Source organism: Aethalodelphis obliquidens, unplaced genomic scaffold (assembly GCF_003676395.1).
Source record: "Aethalodelphis obliquidens isolate GAN/ISIS:26980383/991018 unplaced genomic scaffold, ASM367639v1 scaffold161, whole genome shotgun sequence".
In the NCBI taxonomy this organism is placed as follows: domain Eukaryota; kingdom Metazoa; phylum Chordata; class Mammalia; order Artiodactyla; family Delphinidae; genus Aethalodelphis; species Aethalodelphis obliquidens.
The window spans coordinates 42,248-48,737 of record NW_020838105.1 but is presented as its reverse complement, the minus strand read 5'-3'; the positions used below and the strand labels follow the sequence as shown (position 1 = coordinate 48,737).

The 6,490-nt window shown below is 66.4% G+C and overlaps 1 long non-coding RNA gene across 1 annotated transcript in view; it reads left to right on the top strand.

The window, feature by feature from the left end:
• Window positions 1–2,354: 2,354 nt before the first annotated feature.
• Window positions 2,355–6,490, top strand: part of LOC113616561 (uncharacterized) — a 21,071-nt gene continuing 16,935 nt past the window's right edge. Inside the window, exon 1 of the long non-coding RNA XR_003431339.1 lies at window positions 2,355–2,485. This is a non-coding gene — a long non-coding RNA (uncharacterized LOC113616561). The remainder of the gene's footprint in view (window positions 2,486–6,490) is intronic.

Genomic DNA, 6,490 nt, shown 5'->3' with positions numbered 1-6,490 from the left:
CTTGAAGGTTCGTATGTAGGGGACTTACTGTACTCTCACAGAATCACGTTATCTTTTGCCTGGTGTGGCTGTGACCTTGTTGGCTGCCTGCAAGGGCGACCTCCCTGGGGCCCTGCACACGCGCAAGCACATTGTGGCTGAGGTGGTAGGGGTGGGGAACCCTTTTCTATTATTCTGGTCAACTAGAAGAGGGCCTCAGCCGGGCAAACAGGCACGGCCGCCTGGGACTGGGGAGGGTGGATGGGACGTAAAGTATAATTCCTGTGGGGATGGTGGCTGGGAAGCTCTTCAGTGGGGTTCAGTCGGGGTGGGCAAAGCAGGAACCCTGCTACTCTGGCAGACCCAGATAGAGCTTATTCCTCCTGTGTGACAACAGAGGAATCTCAAAACACTATCGCGGACCAAGGTTGTGTCTATATTTTAGGTCTGCTGTCTTTCATTGGTGTGCAAAGGGGCTGCTCATCTCCAGACGCTGCATCTGCATCCCAGGATCAGCAGAGAGCAAACCACACTCTGGAAGCCCTACCCTTGGACCCCAGTTGCAGCTCACTATCAAGACGAGGGTCATGTGGCTGCTCTTAGCTGCCAAGGAGTCTGGTCTGCATTGGGAAGGGTGAGGGGAGGACGGGTATCGGGTGGGCACTAGGATAGTCTGCCCCAGAGACAGACAGAGCAGGATCTGTGGGTGGGGTGAGGACCCCTGGTGTGGACCATGCTGAGCTGGGGCGGTGGGGAGAGTAGCGGCGGCCTTTCTGGGCAGGGGGACCCCAGGACCGGGGTAGGGAGGGGAGCGGCAGTGGAGGGGGTTCAGGGAGAGAAAAGTGAGGACGTGAGGGGTGGCGAGGGTAAAGGTGAATGGCTGAGGGTCACGGGTGCTGTAGGGAAGGAGCTGGAGAGAGGGGAGTGGGCGGGCGAGGGTCGGATGATGCAAACAGCGATTCTGGGAACAGAGCGGTGGGTGCTGAGGGGTCCAGAGGTTGGCCTGGGGCAGGCAAGAGGGAGAGGAGGACAGCACTGGCGAGACACGGCCAGGACCTGAGGGCGTACACGTGGGTGACGGGGAGGAGAGCAGAGCAGCAACCCTCCAGGGCCCAGGGAGGGGGTGGGCGACTGGCATGCGCGTGTGAGCGTGTGTGCGGGTCTGTGTGTGTGTGCATGCACGTGCATGTGAGTGTGAGAGTGACTGTGAGTGTTGCTCTGAGGCCGTGGCTTCCAGGGAGGGTGGGGCTCTCGGACAGGAGGGAAGGGGCAGCCGTGTGCCCTGGCTCCTCCGGGTGGGGGTCACTGTCTGGACTTCTGGGAGGTCGGCGTGCGGTTCCAGGCGAATGGTTGTGTGGCCAGGGAGGGAGATTTCGGGGCTTTGCTGTGGGGTGTGAAGTCTGGGTGGGGGCCGCGTCTTCTGGGGGGTGGCGGGGACCTCCCGGTGGCTGGCTGGGGCGGGTGGGGAATGGTGCCCTCCATAGCCACCTTCCCGGCACGCTTGCTGTCCAAGCAGTGTGTCCTTGTCCAGGTGCGTCCAGGACTCTCTGGAGTCCCCTTCACTGTGGACCAGCGGCTCAGGGTCGCCCGGGCTGCCCCCGCCCAAATGCTGCATCTGTTTTTGCATTTCGAGGAGATTCTGGGTGATCCTGGTGCATTCAATCTTTCCGGTGCGGATCTTAGGGACCCGGAGCGGGTGTGGGGAAGCTTAGGCGTCCCCCCTGCAGTCCCAGTCCTCCCTCGGGCCCTTCCCACCGCCCAGGGTCAGGAGCACGGGCTTGCTCTGGTCTGAGGAGCCCCTGCCCTGCTGGGGACTCTTTCTGGCTGAGTGTAGGGTCTTGGAGCTGTGAACCTCTGGCGCTGCCAGCTGAGTTTCCTCGTCCTCCCCAGGGCCCATCTGTGCAGGCAGAGCTCTGGCGTGTCCTTCTGCATCCCTCTGTCCTGTCACCAAGTCCTAGATACTCCTTCTCTCCAACTGTAGCTAAGAGTGCCGCCTCCCCCAGGAAGTCACCCTGACTGACCCCAGACCAGATCAGGCAGGGAGACCCACACTCCAAGCCATCCCTGCGCCTCCGCTCATGGCCTTGTGCTGCACCAGTGCGCAGACTGCAGTGTGGCCTGTGCCTGCCTGCAGCCACACCCCAGGCCCCGCTCAGGCACCCTGGGATGACGAATAAATGGAAGAGCGAAGAATGAAGGAAAACAGGGCAATCTGCTCAGGGCAATCCTAGCCCTATGTTGAAACTATCTGAGAACCTGCCAGGTCTGTGTGTATCGCGGGTGGGGCAGGGCAGGAAGCGGGGGGCAGGAAAGGGCTCTGTGGTCGGACACCTGAGCTGGCCCGGAGTTTATCTGCTTCCTGCATGCCGGGCAGCCAGGTGGGCGTGGGCTGCCGCACAGGGAACAGTCTGCCTGGGGCTTGGCTGTCCTCAGGTTGCCTTCCCACCGGTGACCAGCGCTGGCCGTTGGGGCCCGGCTCGCGGCCTTCACCCAGGAGGGGAGCTCGGTGAGTGCTGCCCTGAGCCCCACCATGAGGGGGGCTCCAGACCCTCCTGGAGACAGGCTCGGAGGTGATAGGGGGCGCAGGTAGGTGGGCACACCTGTGAATGTAGGGTCCACCCTGCCCTGACCCACGGTGGGCTCAGGCTTCTGGGGGTCCTGCTGTGGGCTGGGGTACCCCGGCTGCCTGGCATGGCTGAGTCCCCAGGGCTGGGACAGAGGCCCGTGAGGACCTGGGAGGGGCCGTGTCGTGGGGCTTCTGTGGAGGGCGTCGCCTGGAGGAAGGTCCCCACCCAGGGGAGGCCCGGAGGCTCGGCTGTGGGTGCGTGGAGGGCGGGGCGGTCCCTTTCTGGGGTGGTCTTCCCGGGGCCACTTTCTGAAACGGGGCCTGAGTGCTGGCTGGCCTCCAGCCCATGGTGGTGTCCTCCAAGTCTGCTCCCCGTGAGCCGGCACCCTTGCTGACCCCGGGCAGCGGGCAGAGCATGGGAGGGCTGTGGTCCTGGTGGACGCACGGGGCCAGTCCGGCTCTGGGTCTCCTGGGGTGTCTGTGAGGGGTCAGTGGTGGCAGGATGTGACCCTCGGCAGCTCTGGCCAGGGGCTCCGGAGCCACGGTGGGAGGGAGGGCGGGGACAGGTCCAGGACCCCATGGACTAGCCCAGCTCCCCGACCTCACCACGAAACGGGGCATTGGGGGGCATGTGCTGCGGTCGCTCCAGGGTCCGAGGACAGCGCCTGGCCGGCTGCGCTCTGCCCTCTGCCCTCTGGCCTGGGCCTGGGTCCCCGGAGGCCTGGGGGCCGGTTTGGCCACAGCTTCTCTCACGGTGTCGTTCCCATCAGCTCCAGCGTGACCCAGGGCTGCTCAGCATATCCCCGGCTGCACTCTGGGCCTCGAGGCCTCTGCCATGAAGGGTGCGCTGCTGGGCTGGGCTGGGGTGGTCTCCTGTCAGGGCGGGGCCGAGGGCCTGGGCCTCTGAGCCTGCGGACTCCCCCTGCGGGCCCGAGGCAATGTGAGCTCCAGCCAGAGGGCCCCCTGCATCAGGCCCGCGCAAATTCCATTCTGCCAGGGGCCCTGTGGCGGGAAGCTGCTGGGAGACCCGCTGCGTCTCCTCTTAGGCAGCCCGCCTCCGGGCCCAGGACCCTTCCTCAGGCTGCTGCTGCCCCTTGCGAATGCAGGGTGAGGGTGTGCGGGTGTCTGCTGGCCGGGAGGGGAGGGCCGTGCCCCACATCCAGAGGGTAGGCTCCTTGCTAACGGGCCACTTGGGGGCGGGGGTTTCTGTCCCTGAGCGTGTCGCCGTGGTACCAGCCACTACCGTACCACCGTGGCACAGACAGGTGCAGAAACCCCCTGGCTGCAGGGCGCTCAGCGCCCCGCTGGTCTTGTATGCTGCAGGGTGGTGTCCCGTGGAGCCCCTGGGTGCTTTCAGCCTGGTCCACGTTGGGACGAGCCCACGGGGGGCGGACTCTGAGGCAGATGCCCCTGTCCGCTGCCCAGCCTGTGGCCACGGAACGTCACCCCTTCAGGCGCGAGGCGTGGCCATCCCGGACCTGAGCGGCTGCCCGAGCCCCAGGCTGGCAGCCTTCGGGCTCCGGGCCTCCTCGGGGCATGGGGTCCGACCTGAAGCCAGGGTTCTGCCGCTCGGCTGGCCGGTCACCACGCCGGCAGAGGGAGGGTTCCTGAGGGCAGGGGTCAGAGGGCTGACGCGGGGCTCGCTCCCGCCGTGAGAGAGTTCTGCGCTCCCCCGCCCCCAAGCCTGCTCCTGGGTCGGGGTAGCATCTGCAGCTGGACTCCCCTCCCCACCCCAGCCGCCCCAGCCACTCCACTCCGCCCACACCCACCCTGCCAGGTGCTGGGTGAGGGGAGTTGGGCCTTGGCGGCAGGACGGTGCCCTGGGGTCAGCGGGGAGGGGTCCTGCACAGTCCCCACCGGGCCTCAGCTCCCCGAGGCGCCGGCTGGTCTGGCTGTGCAGCCAGCAGCAGTGGTGCCCAGGCTGCAGTCTCACCACGAGAGACCCTCCTCCCAGACCCTCCATGACTTCCCCTCCCCACGGAGGGCGCCCTGGTGCATCTGGAGGGAAGGAGGGGCAGGCAGACGGGCAGAAGGGGAGGCTGGGCCCCGGGCCTGGGGCGGGGCTCACACAGCAGCCCACCCTGTCCCGCCAGGGCCCCGGCCCCCACCTGCCTGCCCGGGCTGCCAGCCTCCTTCCTCGCTGGCTGACCCGTTCTGCCTGTGGGAGCCTGGGGTGGGCTGGAGGGGCTCACAGCTGGGCTCAGGGCTTGGGTGGCCATCTAGGTGGCGTCCTGATGCCCTGTGTGCAGGGTCTGAGGGGCATTGGGTGGGGCGGGCAGCCCCTGAGGGACCCTGTGTTTGCCACATGAGAGGCTGGGCTGTCCCCCGGACCGCGCCTGCCTTTACGGGGAGGTTTGGGAAGCACGTCCTGTCGGGGGGAGCTGTCTGGTTCGGAGGACCAGAGGTGGGGCAGTGGGCAGGGGAGCAGGGTACCCCCAGCCTGGGCAGAGGGAGGCCCCAGGGCTGGGCAGTAGGGGAAAGTCGTGGCTCTAGATAGGCACCGGGGGAGGGACAGTCCCTAGTGCCCCTGCTGCCACCTGAGGGCCAGCAGGCTGGGCCTGTGACATGGCCTGACTCGGGCTGCCCTTCTGGAGGGTCTGGGCTCCAGCTTCGCTGCCACGTCTGTAAGTCACGTAGGGGACACGGAGACACACCCCCACGGTGACAAAAGTCCCTGCAGCCGCCCTTCCAGGAAAGTCTGCCCAGAAGGGCAGGCCGGAGGTGCCGTACTGGGGAAGCCTGGACGTAGAGCCTGCAGCGGATGGGCCAGGGGACCGCAGGAAGTGCAGCAGAGGCCCAGAGCAGGGGCGGCCCCGGACAGCGCCCTGCACCAGGAACCTGGCGGGTGGGGAGGCCAGCCCAGCTTAAGCACCCTGGCAGGGCCTGTGGGGTCAGGCGGGCAGTCGTGCTGTGGGCTCAGAGGGAAACGTAGGTGGGCCGGCTCCTCCGAGGGGCTCTCCCCAGAGGCTGCTCGCTCTGGGCGGGCTTCTGGTGCAGCGCACCTCCTGGCCATGATCTCAGGAGACACTCGGCTACACTAGCAGCCTGTACAGCCCCGCTCCCAGGGAGAGGCCCCTGGACCCCCCTTGGGCCAGGCCAGGAAACGGACCCACCTGCCTCGGGACCAGCAGCAGGCTGGAAGGTGCTCCCACCTGCCCTGAACCTTACCCACTGTGCTCACCAGCGAGCTCCTAGGCAACTGAGTACAGGCCCAGCTCCAGCGTCCACTCCTGTCAGTTTCTCTGAGCTCCCAGCAGAGTCAGGAGGGTATCTAGGGGTCCTGCCTACTGGGAACTTGACCTGATGGTTTGCCCGGTGTGAGCTCTGTCCTTCCTGGTTCCTTTGGGTGCGGGTGTTGATAGTCAGTGGGCTTCTGCCAGCTGGCTGGGCTCTGGGCTTGTGGCTCTGTGGGTCAGTGTAGTCGCCTAGAGCCCTTTGAAGCCTCCGGCTGCCGTGCCTGGACACAGGGCCGTGGGCCAAGCCAGCCAGGAGTGGCGCTGGACACTGAAGGCCTGGGCTGTGACCCTTGGGCCTTGAGGCCCGGCTGTCCCGACCAGCGGGTTTTTGCTGCCCCGTCTGTCGCTGTGGTATCCGTCATAGTATCACAGTAGCAGGGACCTCGGCAAAAAGCCCTGCTTGTGGTCACAGGCCCTTCCCTGCTGGAGGCCCCGGATGCAGGTGTCTGGCAGGCTGTCTCCACTGGTGCCCAGCACATCCTCCCACCCGCACCCCCTGCAAGCGTGGTCGGGGGGTGGTCTGCACCGTCTCCCCAGGAAGGACGCAGTGCCCCCCACTGAAGGCGTGGGCAGAAGCAAGCCTCTGTGGAGTGGGCGCACGGGAGTGGGGGCACCCCAAGTCCTTTTAGGGGTCCAGGTGCACTGGGCTGAGGGGCTGCCCTGGGGGCTGGCCCCTCTCCTTAGGTGTCTCACACAGGCTCGCGGGGGG